This window comes from Nicotiana tomentosiformis, chromosome 12 (genome assembly GCF_000390325.3).
Source record: "Nicotiana tomentosiformis chromosome 12, ASM39032v3, whole genome shotgun sequence".
In the NCBI taxonomy this organism is placed as follows: domain Eukaryota; kingdom Viridiplantae; phylum Streptophyta; class Magnoliopsida; order Solanales; family Solanaceae; genus Nicotiana; species Nicotiana tomentosiformis.
The window spans coordinates 24,173,709-24,184,794 of record NC_090823.1 but is presented as its reverse complement, the minus strand read 5'-3'; positions in this window follow the sequence as shown (position 1 = coordinate 24,184,794).

The window sequence follows — 11,086 nt, the reverse complement described above, 5'->3', positions numbered from 1 at the left end:
CCCATAATAACATTTCTGATCACAATAGCTGCCTGTAATCAAAACCATCACCGGCAATTAGCCTCATACCCATTAGAACCCTGTTCAAACCTCCACAACATTGACAACGATGTAAGAAACACGAAGACCTCTTAACTATACACCCAAATCAACAAGTCACAACTAACACCACTGGGCACACACCCCGCAAGCTAAAACTCGAGAAACACAGAATGAAAATGACTGAATATGTAAAGAGAAACACATAAGGGAAATATCAAACAAGCCCGACAGGAACAACTCTCTAACAGTATCATACTACGAATCAATTCAAAAGGAAAAATCAAAGTATATGAACAAATCATAAGGATATCATCCTAGTATAACCTTCCACCGCGGCACGCAGCCCGGCTCAAACATATCAAATCACATGGAATCGCGAGGGTCTCACCCTCAACTCTGAATCACAAGTCGAATACACATCATACTAATGGAAATCTTCCACTAATTCAATTTTGCCAATAAAATCACAACACTTACTAAACCCTCACCTCGGTAGAGTATCAAATTATAAATCGTAACCAATTTACTCAGGAATCACATCAAACCTGCCATAATGGACAGCATGAATTCACTTCAAGTCTCGTAACTTTCAAAAATTAATAGAAACAAACGATAGACACAAGCTACCACTCATAGAGTCTCCCAACAGGGGTAAACACCTAAACATAATACTAATTCATGAACTCACCCATAGGTGGGACAACAAATAGGGGAACCCGCCCCGATAAGCATAACCGAATCAAAATACGAATGGTGCCCCTCTGTAACAAATCAAAAGCATACATGTATGACATCATCTGGCGCAGTGGCCTCAAGCCTGCTATATGAAACACATCAACGGGTCAGGCCTTCCCCTCTTAGGCGCCCTCTACTCTCCTGAATACTCCGCTGTGACACACTTGTCCGGAGCCTGGGACAATCTCTCACCCTGTGGCTGGTATCTCCACACTCGAAGCAACCTCTCTGCTGACGTGGCTGGGAGAACTGTGCGGTACGGGTACTCTGAGACCCATGAGCACCTGAGACACTTTACGAAGCCTGAAGTGCAAACTGAACTGGCTGACCCACAAAATCTCTACCATGTCGTACCCTGCCTCCAAAATAAGGACTAGTAGATCTCTCCGGTCTATGGGGCCTCCACACCTCCCTGTTCTCTCTCTCCTGATCTCGCATGTACTCTCTCTCATGGCCTCGCTTGTCTTCTCTCTCCTGGTCCCACATGCCCTCTACTCGGCGAGCGATCCCTACCACCTGCTGAATATAATAAATTCTAGGTGAAGAACACTTACCCAATCGATTTTCGTGAAAAACCTACAAAGAATCGCTCAAAACCGAGCTCTAGAACTCCAAAAATGGTGAAAATGGCAAACCCTCGGAATATAGGACTTTATATTCTGCCCAGGTGTTTTGTGCATCGCGAACACGGAGAAAGGGACGCGTTCGCGAAGAAGAAAAACAAAAGCTGCCCAGTTGTTCTTTGCAAACGCGACAACATGTTCGCGAACACGGAGAGGAAAAATATGATGGCCCAATGACTGCTCTTTGCAAACGCGTGAAATAGTACACGAACGCGAAGAGTGTAATGGAATAGCGCGTAAGCGACACGCGAACGCGTAAGCGACACGCGAACGCGAAGAGGGAAATGATCGCCAGTGCCCAGGGACTGGTTTGCACTTCGCGAATGTGAGATAGGGAATGTGAACGCGAAGAGGGGGGTGGCAGAACTTCGCGAATGTGAGAGGGTGACTGCAAACACAGAGAGGAAATATTTCACCCTCCAAAATAACACTACGCGAACGCGAAGGCAAAGACGCAAACGCGATGAAGGAAACCAGATGATAGATAAGAGCAGTTCAAAATAGGGGGAAATGACTTGTAGCCCATCCGCAATTCACCCGAGGCCCCCGGGACCCCATCTAAACATACCAACAAGTTCCATAACCTAACACGGACTCGTTCGAGGTCTCAAATCACATCATACAATGCCGAAAATGCAAATCGCACCCCGAATCGAACTTATGAACTTCCAAAACTTCCAACTTTGAAAACTCATGCCGAAACCAACCTAACCAACCCGGAATGACGTCAAATTTTGCAGGCAAGTCCCAAATAACATAACGGAGTTGTTCCAACTCTCGAAATCGCATTCCGACTCCGATACCAAAAAGTCCACTTCCGGTCAAAATCTCCAAAAATTTAACTTTTGCCATTTCAAGCCTAAATCAGCTACAGACCTCAAATTCACAGTCCGGACACACTCCTAAGTCCAAAATCACCCAACGGAGCTAACAGAACCGACGAAACTCCATTCCAGAGTCGTCTTCACACAGTTCCGACTACGGTCAAAATTCTAAGACTTAAGCTTCCATTTTAGAGACTTAGTGTCCCAAATCACTCCAGATCATCCGGTATCTGAATTCAACCACGTACGCAAGTCAATACATATAATATGAAGTTTTTCAAGACCTTATGCCACCGAACGGAGCTTAAATTCTCAAAACGACTGGCCGGGTCGTTACACATAACCTCTCCCATTGGCGACTGTACCAACATCTCCATACCTGATTTCAATCTCTAACAATCGAATGACTAACACGTCACACTTATACGATCATCCCATGGGTATACTCCCACAACTTTCTGCACCAGGTAGTAAAATATGAATATTAATGGCCATCGACCATGCTATTTCTATAATACTATCCAAGCATCCGCATTTCAATACCAAACACTCCTACCACAAAATAGACTATCCTCAGGCTGCCCGAAAATAGTGCCAGCATACTCTGAACATCTGAAATCCTCCCCTGCTCCTCCGAGCTCATGACATTCTTATCAACACTGAACCGCAACCTTGATCCTTAACTTCCAATTTCTATACCGCTCACGGCACCTATCATGCCGCTACGCGAGAGTACATCATAACTCCTGAACCACCAATAGAATAAACACTTCATCATCTAGAACCCTTTCACTCAACACATTTTAGAGGAACAATTACAATACGCAACCGAATTCCCATAACCGCAGAAAATGCAAACCTTCAGTTGTCGTCTAAACTGCTATAACTCTTATAGGATTCATTTACACATAACAAGGCCATCAGAATCAAATACCTCCAAATCATCAAATTATAGTGGTTGTCAAGCCCGCACGTACATCCATGAATCACCTATATAGCCTTACCACCTCGAAGGAACCAATCATTTCCACAACCATGCTGATTCAAACCACTACTAACTGCCTCAACTTCTTCCAATTTACTCTTGAATTGCCTTCGAAATAATAGTTCTACTCAAACACATAATCGACCTCAAATAATACTCATCCCGAGTGACCTAAATCACGAGACCACGTCGTCTCGATACTGATCGGCCATCTCATACCCTCCGTATGAACTCAATAGTATCTCTAACTGATACACCCATTCTGGAAGACCTCCTACAAATATGAAGTTGTTTCCTCCATCTCTCTAATATCGCACCGTAGACCCGGTGACATTTATAGAAATACTCCAAGGCTCTTTCACACTTCGCTGTAAAACTAATTCCTTAGTCACACGACGAACTCGAAAATCCTTAGGCACCGCACTTTACTTCTTCAACCCACTAGAACCATTGTTGAGAGTCACCCACTCTGACCAGGTCCTGAATATATTGATATCAACTAGTGCTCTGATAGCACATGTATACCCCAGAAGAAGCAATCGAATAACTCTCTTTCCTTAATCATAACTAATCCACCAATGTACCAATAACCCGATACTTCCAAGGCACATAATCATGCGACCCAATCGTAGACAGTGGGCTCCCCCACTTATCTTCAAGCCACAATTACATAAATATATAATTCTCAATGGCTCCTCCTCCTTGGTTACCATGATTTCGCATCGTCGCTCCGCCAAATTCCTCACAATCTCTTATTAAACTTGTATGACATAACTCGAATTACCATCTCCAAACACACACTCGACCTCCTGACCGTTACACCATCTTATTAGAGCGATCCCAGCTCACATCATAGTACATACTTCATGTTTGTCATGACCCAAAACTCAACATGTCGTGATGAAACCTATTATGATACTAGGCTAGCCGACAACTCACTAATACCAACATCTTTAAATTCAAAATATTCTAAAATAGGTTTAAGTAAGTAAAAGAAATCTCATAAAACTGGATAAAAATGCCACAACTCAATACAGAATTTCCCAAAACCCGGGTGTCACTGAGTACATGAGCATCTATACAATAACATAGTCTGATACACTGTCTAAGAATGTAGAACAAAGTAAGTAAAACTGAGAGATGGGGGAGGAGAGTCAAGGTTTGCGGATGCCAAGGAAGTTACCTCAAAAATCCTTGAACGACTGAAACTCCAAGATCAATAACCACCGTGCCCGGAAATACCTGGATCTGAATACGAAGTGCAGGGTATAGCGTGAGTACAACCAACTCAGTAAGTAACAAGTCTAACTTTTGGGCTGACAGCAGTGAAGAACTCAACAAGTACAATCCAAATATAGAAATAACAGTACGAAAACGTAGACATGCTTTCAAGTTCAACAGTTAAAGCTCAACAGGTAAAATATGCCAAGTGTAACTTAAATGAGGAATGATACGTTTCGATATTTACGTGCCAATTATGTATGCCAAGTGTAATGCAGAACTGTGATGATATCATATTCATACTCTCAGAGTATCAGATCACTCAGCCCTCCCATTCCTCAATCCTCACAGTCACTCATTCCTCACAGTCGCTCGGCACTCGTGCTCGAAACTCGCGCTCGGCACTCGCACTCAGTAGGTACCTATGCTCACTGCTGGTGAGTCAGACTCCAGAGGGGCGGATCCTGCCCAAGCGCTATTATAAGCCAATCATGGCATGAATCAATAAAACATGTTGCAACATGCAACCCGGTCCTATAAATATCCTCACAATCATGCCCTCGGCCTCACTTAGTCATCAATCTCTCCCCTCTCTCGTGTTGACAAGTATCATGATAATCAGGTCCAAACAATAATGATATGATGTATCAATAAATGGAAACAACGACTAAGATATGATATGCAAATGATAGCTGTGACTGAGTACATAATTGATAATTAAGCAAATATCTCAATATGCAACACGACCTCTATAGGTCCCAACAGTACCAACATGTAGCCTAAGCATGATTTCTAACATGAATCATAGTTCGAATTTCTTTAACATATGAGAAATACGTGGAAAATAACAAGTTATATGACTACAAAGTTCCACGGATTCGACCGAGTCACAATTCTTACGATGCACGCCCACACGCCCGTCACCTAGCATGTGCGTCACCGCAACACCAATCACAGAACACGTAATTCGGCGATTCATACCCTCATAACCAAGTTTAGAAGTGTTACTTACCTCAAACCGTGCAAGTCTCTACTCCAACAAGCCCTTTCCTTGCGAATAGGCCTCCGAAACGCCTCGAATTAGCCAAAAACAATTCAATACAATCAACACGAACTATAGGAATCAATTCCATATGAAAATACTAAGTTCTTAATCAAAAGTCAAAAAGCCAACTCAAAAGTCAACCCCGGGCCCACATCTCGTTATCCAATAAAAGTTACAAAATCCGAACACCATTCAACCACGAGTCAAACCATACCAAATTTACCAAATTCCAAAATAAAATCGTCACTCAAATTCCCAAATTTCACTCTCCAATCCCTAGCCCAAAACTCCAAAAATTCCACCTAAAAAACACACAAACTAGGTGGGAAATTCAATGGGTAAACAATATTATTGCATAAAAAGAATCAAGAGTGACTTACCTCAAGAAACCCCTCAAAATGCCTATAACAATCGCCTTAATCCGAGTTTGCAAAGTCCAAAAATGATAAAACCTCGGAACATTACGTTCATATACACTGCCCCAGAGGTTCTCGCTTCTGCGGATCATTTAACCGCACCTGCGGTTATGCCTTTGTGGAGATTTGCATCGCTTCTGCGATCCACCTGATCCATCCCACCTCCACATCCGTGATCAAACTTGCGTAGATGCGAGTCCGCATATGCGGAACATGCTCCGCACCTGCGCTCCCCAGGCTCACTCCTAGACCTCGCACCTGCGACCCCTTTCTCCGCATTTGTGACCTCGCAGGTGCGGACAAATCCATCGCACCTGCGATCACTGCCCACTTCCTTCCAGGCCGCTTCTGCGATGCCTTCCATGCACCTGCGGCCTCTCACCTTCGCAGGTACAATCATACCAGTCCAGGTCTGCTCAGCCATGCCTTAAGTTCCAAATTCGATCCGTTAACCATCCGAAATCCACCAAATATACCAACAAGTCCTATAACACGATACAAACTTAGTCGAGTCCTCAAATCACCTCAAACAACATCAAAAACACGAACCACACCTCAATTCAAGCCTAACGAAAACTAAAAAATTTCAACTTCTACAATCGATGCCAAAACGTATCAAATCAACTCAAATTAACCTCAAGTTTTGCACACAAGTCATAAATGACACAATGGGCCTATTCTAACTTCTGGAACCAAAATCCAAGCCCGGCAACCCCAAAGTCAACTCTCGGACAAACTTCTCAACTTTCCAAATTTCTAATCTTCCAACTTTCGCCATTTCAAGCCAAATTCCACTACGGACCTCCAAATTACTATTCGGACACACTCATAAGTCCAAAATCACCTTACAGAGCTATCAGAACCATCAAAACTCCATTCCGAAGCCGTTTACACATAAGTCAACATCCGATTAACTCTTTCAACTTAGGCTTCCAACCTTGGAACTAAGTATCCCAACTCATTCCGAAACATCCCCGGAACCAAACCAATTTCCCCGGCAAGTCTAATAACAACAATTGAGCAAAGAATAAGAAGTAAATGGGGGAACGAGGCTATAACACTCAAATAGGCATGGATATCTGCTCCGCATCTCCTGCTCAGTCTCCCAAGTAGCCTCCTCGACTGTCTATACTCTCCACTACACCTTCACTGAAGCTACGTCCTTTGACCTCAACTTTCGAACCTGCCGATCCAAAATAGCCACTGGCTCCACATCATAATTCAAATCACAATCCAACTGAACTGTGCTAAAGTCCAAAACATGAGACGGATCGCCGACATACTTCCGGAGCATAGAAACATAAAACACTGGGTGGACAATCGACAAACTAGGCGGCAATGCAAGCTTGTATGCCACCTCTCCATTCTTCTCAAGCACCTCAAACGGTCCAATGTACCGAGGGCTCAACTTGCCCTTATTCCCGAACCTCATAACACCCTTCATGGGTGAAACCTTGAGTAGTACCTTCTACTCTACCATGTAAGCAACATCGCAAACCTTTCAATCGGTATAACTCTTCTATCTAGACTGCACCGTGCGAAGCCGATCCTGAATCAATTTAACCTTGTCCAAAGCATCCTGAACCAAGTCAGTACCCAATAGCCTAGCCTCACCCAGCTCAAACTAACCCACAAGAGAGTGAGACCGTATCCCATACAAAGCCTCATACGGAACCATTTGAATGCTCGATTGGTAGCTATTGTTGTAGGCAAACTCTACAAGTGCCAGAAACTGATTCCAAGAACCCCCGAAATCTATGACACAAGTGCGTAGCATATCCTCCAATATCTGAATAGTGTGCTTGGACTGTTCGTCCATATAAGGGTGGAATGTTGGGTTCAACTCAACCTGGGTGCCTAATTATCGCTGCACTGCTCTCCAAAACTGCGATGTAAACTACGTGCCCCGATCTGAAATGATGGACACCGGCACACCGTGAAGGCAAACAATCTTGCGGATGTAGATCTCAGCCAAATGCTCCGAAGAATAAGTAACCCCAACCGGAATGAAATGCGCAGACTTTGTCAACCGATCTACAATCACCCAAATAGCAACAAAATTCCTCGAAGTACCTGGGAGCCCAACTACAAAATCCATGGTAATACGCTCCCATTTCCATTCCAAAATCTCAAGCCTCTGAAGCAATATGCCCGGTATCTGATGCTCATACTTCACCTGCTGACAATTTAGGCACCGAGCTACAAACCCCACTATGTCTTTCTTCATCCTCCTCCACCAATAGTGTTGTCTAAAGTCCTAATACATCTTTGCGGCACCCAGGGGAATGGAATACCGTGAACTGTGGGCCTCCTCAAGAATCAACTCATGTAGCCCATCCATATTGGGCACACAAATCCGACCCTACATCCGTAACACCCGATCATCTCCAATAGTAACCTCCTTGGCATCACCATGCTGAACCGTATCCTTAAGGACAAGCAAATGGGGATCATCATACTGACGCTCTCTGATGCAATCATATAAGGAAGACCGAGAAACCACACAAGCTAGAATGTGACTGGGCTCCAAAACATCTTATCTCACGAACTGGTTGGCCAAGGCCTGCACATCTGATTCAAGCGGTCTCTTACCAACAGGAATGAATGCAAAGCTACCCATAGTGTTGAATACCACCTTTCGACTCAAGGCATCGGCCACCACATTGGCCTTTCCGAGATGATACAAAATGGTAATATCACAGTCCTTTAGCAGCTCTAACTATCTCCGCTACCTCAAATATAGATCCTTCTATTTGAACAAGTGCTGGAGACTCCGATGATCCGTAAATACCTCACAAGACACACTGTAGAGATAATGCCTCCAAATCTTCAATGCATGAACAATGGTTGCCAACTCCAAATCATGAACAGGGTAGTTCTTCTGATAAGGCTTAAATTGGCGCGAAGCATAAGCAATCACTCTACCCCTCCGCATCAAGACACACCCAATACCAATCCAAGAATCATCACAATACACTGTGTAAGAACCTGATGCTGAAGGCAAAAGTAGAACTGGAGTTGTAGTCAAGGCCGTCTTGACTTCTGAAAGCTATCCTCACACTCATCCGACCACCTGAATGGAGCACCCTTCTAGGCCAACCTGGTCAAAGGCGTTGCAATGGATGAGAAACCATCTAGAAAGCGACGATAGTATCCAGCCAAGCTAAGAAAGCTCCGAATCTCAGTAGCTGAAGACGGTCTAGGCCAACTCTAAACCGCCTCTATCTTCTTTGGATCCACCTTAATCCCCTTAGTGGACACCACGTGCCCCAAGAACGCTACCAAACTAAGCCAAAGCTCACACTTGGAGAACTTGGCATAAAGCTTCTCCCCCATCAACCGTTGTAGTATAATACTCAAATGATGGGCATGCTTCTCCTGGCTACGTGAGTACACCAAGATATCATCAATGAATACTATGACAACCGAATCTAGGTATGGCTGAAATACATTGTTCATCAGATGCATGAATGTTGTTGGGCGTTGGTCAGCCCAAAAGACATCACAAGGAATTCATAGTGACCATAGCGAGTCCTGAATGCCGTCTTCAGAATATCCGAGTCCCGAATCTTCAACTGGTGATACCCAAACCTCAAATCAATCTTAGAGAACACCATCTCTCCATGAAGCTGGTCAAATAGATCATCAATGCGTGGCACCAAATACTTGTTCTTGATTGTAACTCTATTCAACTACCTATAGTTGATGCACATCCGCATAGCACCATCCTTCTTCTTCATAAATAGAATTGGTACACCCCAAGGTGACACACTAGGTCTAATAAATCCCTTATCAAGAAGATCCTGAAGTTGTTCTTTCAACTCCTCCAACTCTGCTGGTGCCATACGGTACGGAGGAATAGAAATGGGCTGACTGCCCGACACCAAGTCAATACCAAAATCAGTATCCCTATCGGGTGGCATGTCCAGCAGGTCTGTAGGAAACATATCCGGAAAGTCTCATACTACCGGAATATAATCAATAGTAAGGGTATCAACACCAACATCCCTCACAAAGGCCAAATATGACAGACATCCTTTCCCAACCATTCGTTGAGCCTTCAAATATGAAATCACTCTGCTGGGAACATAATCTAGAGAACCTCTCCACTCGATCCTTGTAAACCCCGGTATCGCCAATGTCACGGTCTTAGCGTGACGATCCAGAATAGCATGACATGCCGACAACCAATCCATACCCAAAATCACGTTAAAATCGAACATACTAAGCAATAAGAGATCAACTCTAGTCTCCAATCCCCTAATAGTCACTACATACGACCGATATACACGGTCCACAATAATAGTATCGCCCACCGGCGTAGATACATGAATAGCTAAAACTAAGGACTCACGGGGCATATCCAAATAACGAGTAAAAGAAAATGATACATAGGAATAAGTAGAACCAGGGTCAAATAATGTGGAAGCATCTCTGTGGCACACTGAGACAATACTTGTGATCACTACATCTGAAGCAACGACATCTGGCCTAGTAGGAATAACATAGAATCGGGCCTGACCACCACCTGATTGGCCTCCCCCTCTAGGGAGACCTCTAGCTGTCTGGGGGCCACCCCGAGTTGCCTGGGAGGGTGGTGAATTAACTGGTGTGGAAGTCACCGCCTGACCCCTCTGCTGAACTGAACCTCCAAAGTGACGAGGACATTATCTCTGTCTATGCCCAAACTCTCTGCACTCAAAGTAACTCCCTGGTGGTGGTAGTGAGGACTGAATCGGGCCCCGAGTTCCAGAATAACTGCTAGAAGGACCTGGCATAGATAAACCCTAAACCGATGGAGCACATGGTGATCTTTGAGCTGGGAGAGTACTAAGAGATGACTGACCGGACGAGCATTGTACGAACCATGGCTAGCTGATGCACCCCGATGAACCTGACGAGCCAACTGAGCGGGCCTATAAGGACGACCCCTACTGTTGTAAGACTGCCCCTAGAAGGAACACCACTAAAACCACCCGAACTACGAGGCTTCTTGGCCTCCCTTCCTCATGCTCATGACTACAGACCAACTCTAGCCATCGAGCAATATCAACCACCTCATCGAACCTAGCACCTGATGCATTCTCAATAGTCATAACAAAACACAACTAATAACTCAGGCCATCAATGAACCTCCTAATCTTCTCCCTCTCGGTGGGAACCAACTAGATAGCGTGACGGTCCAAATCAGGAAA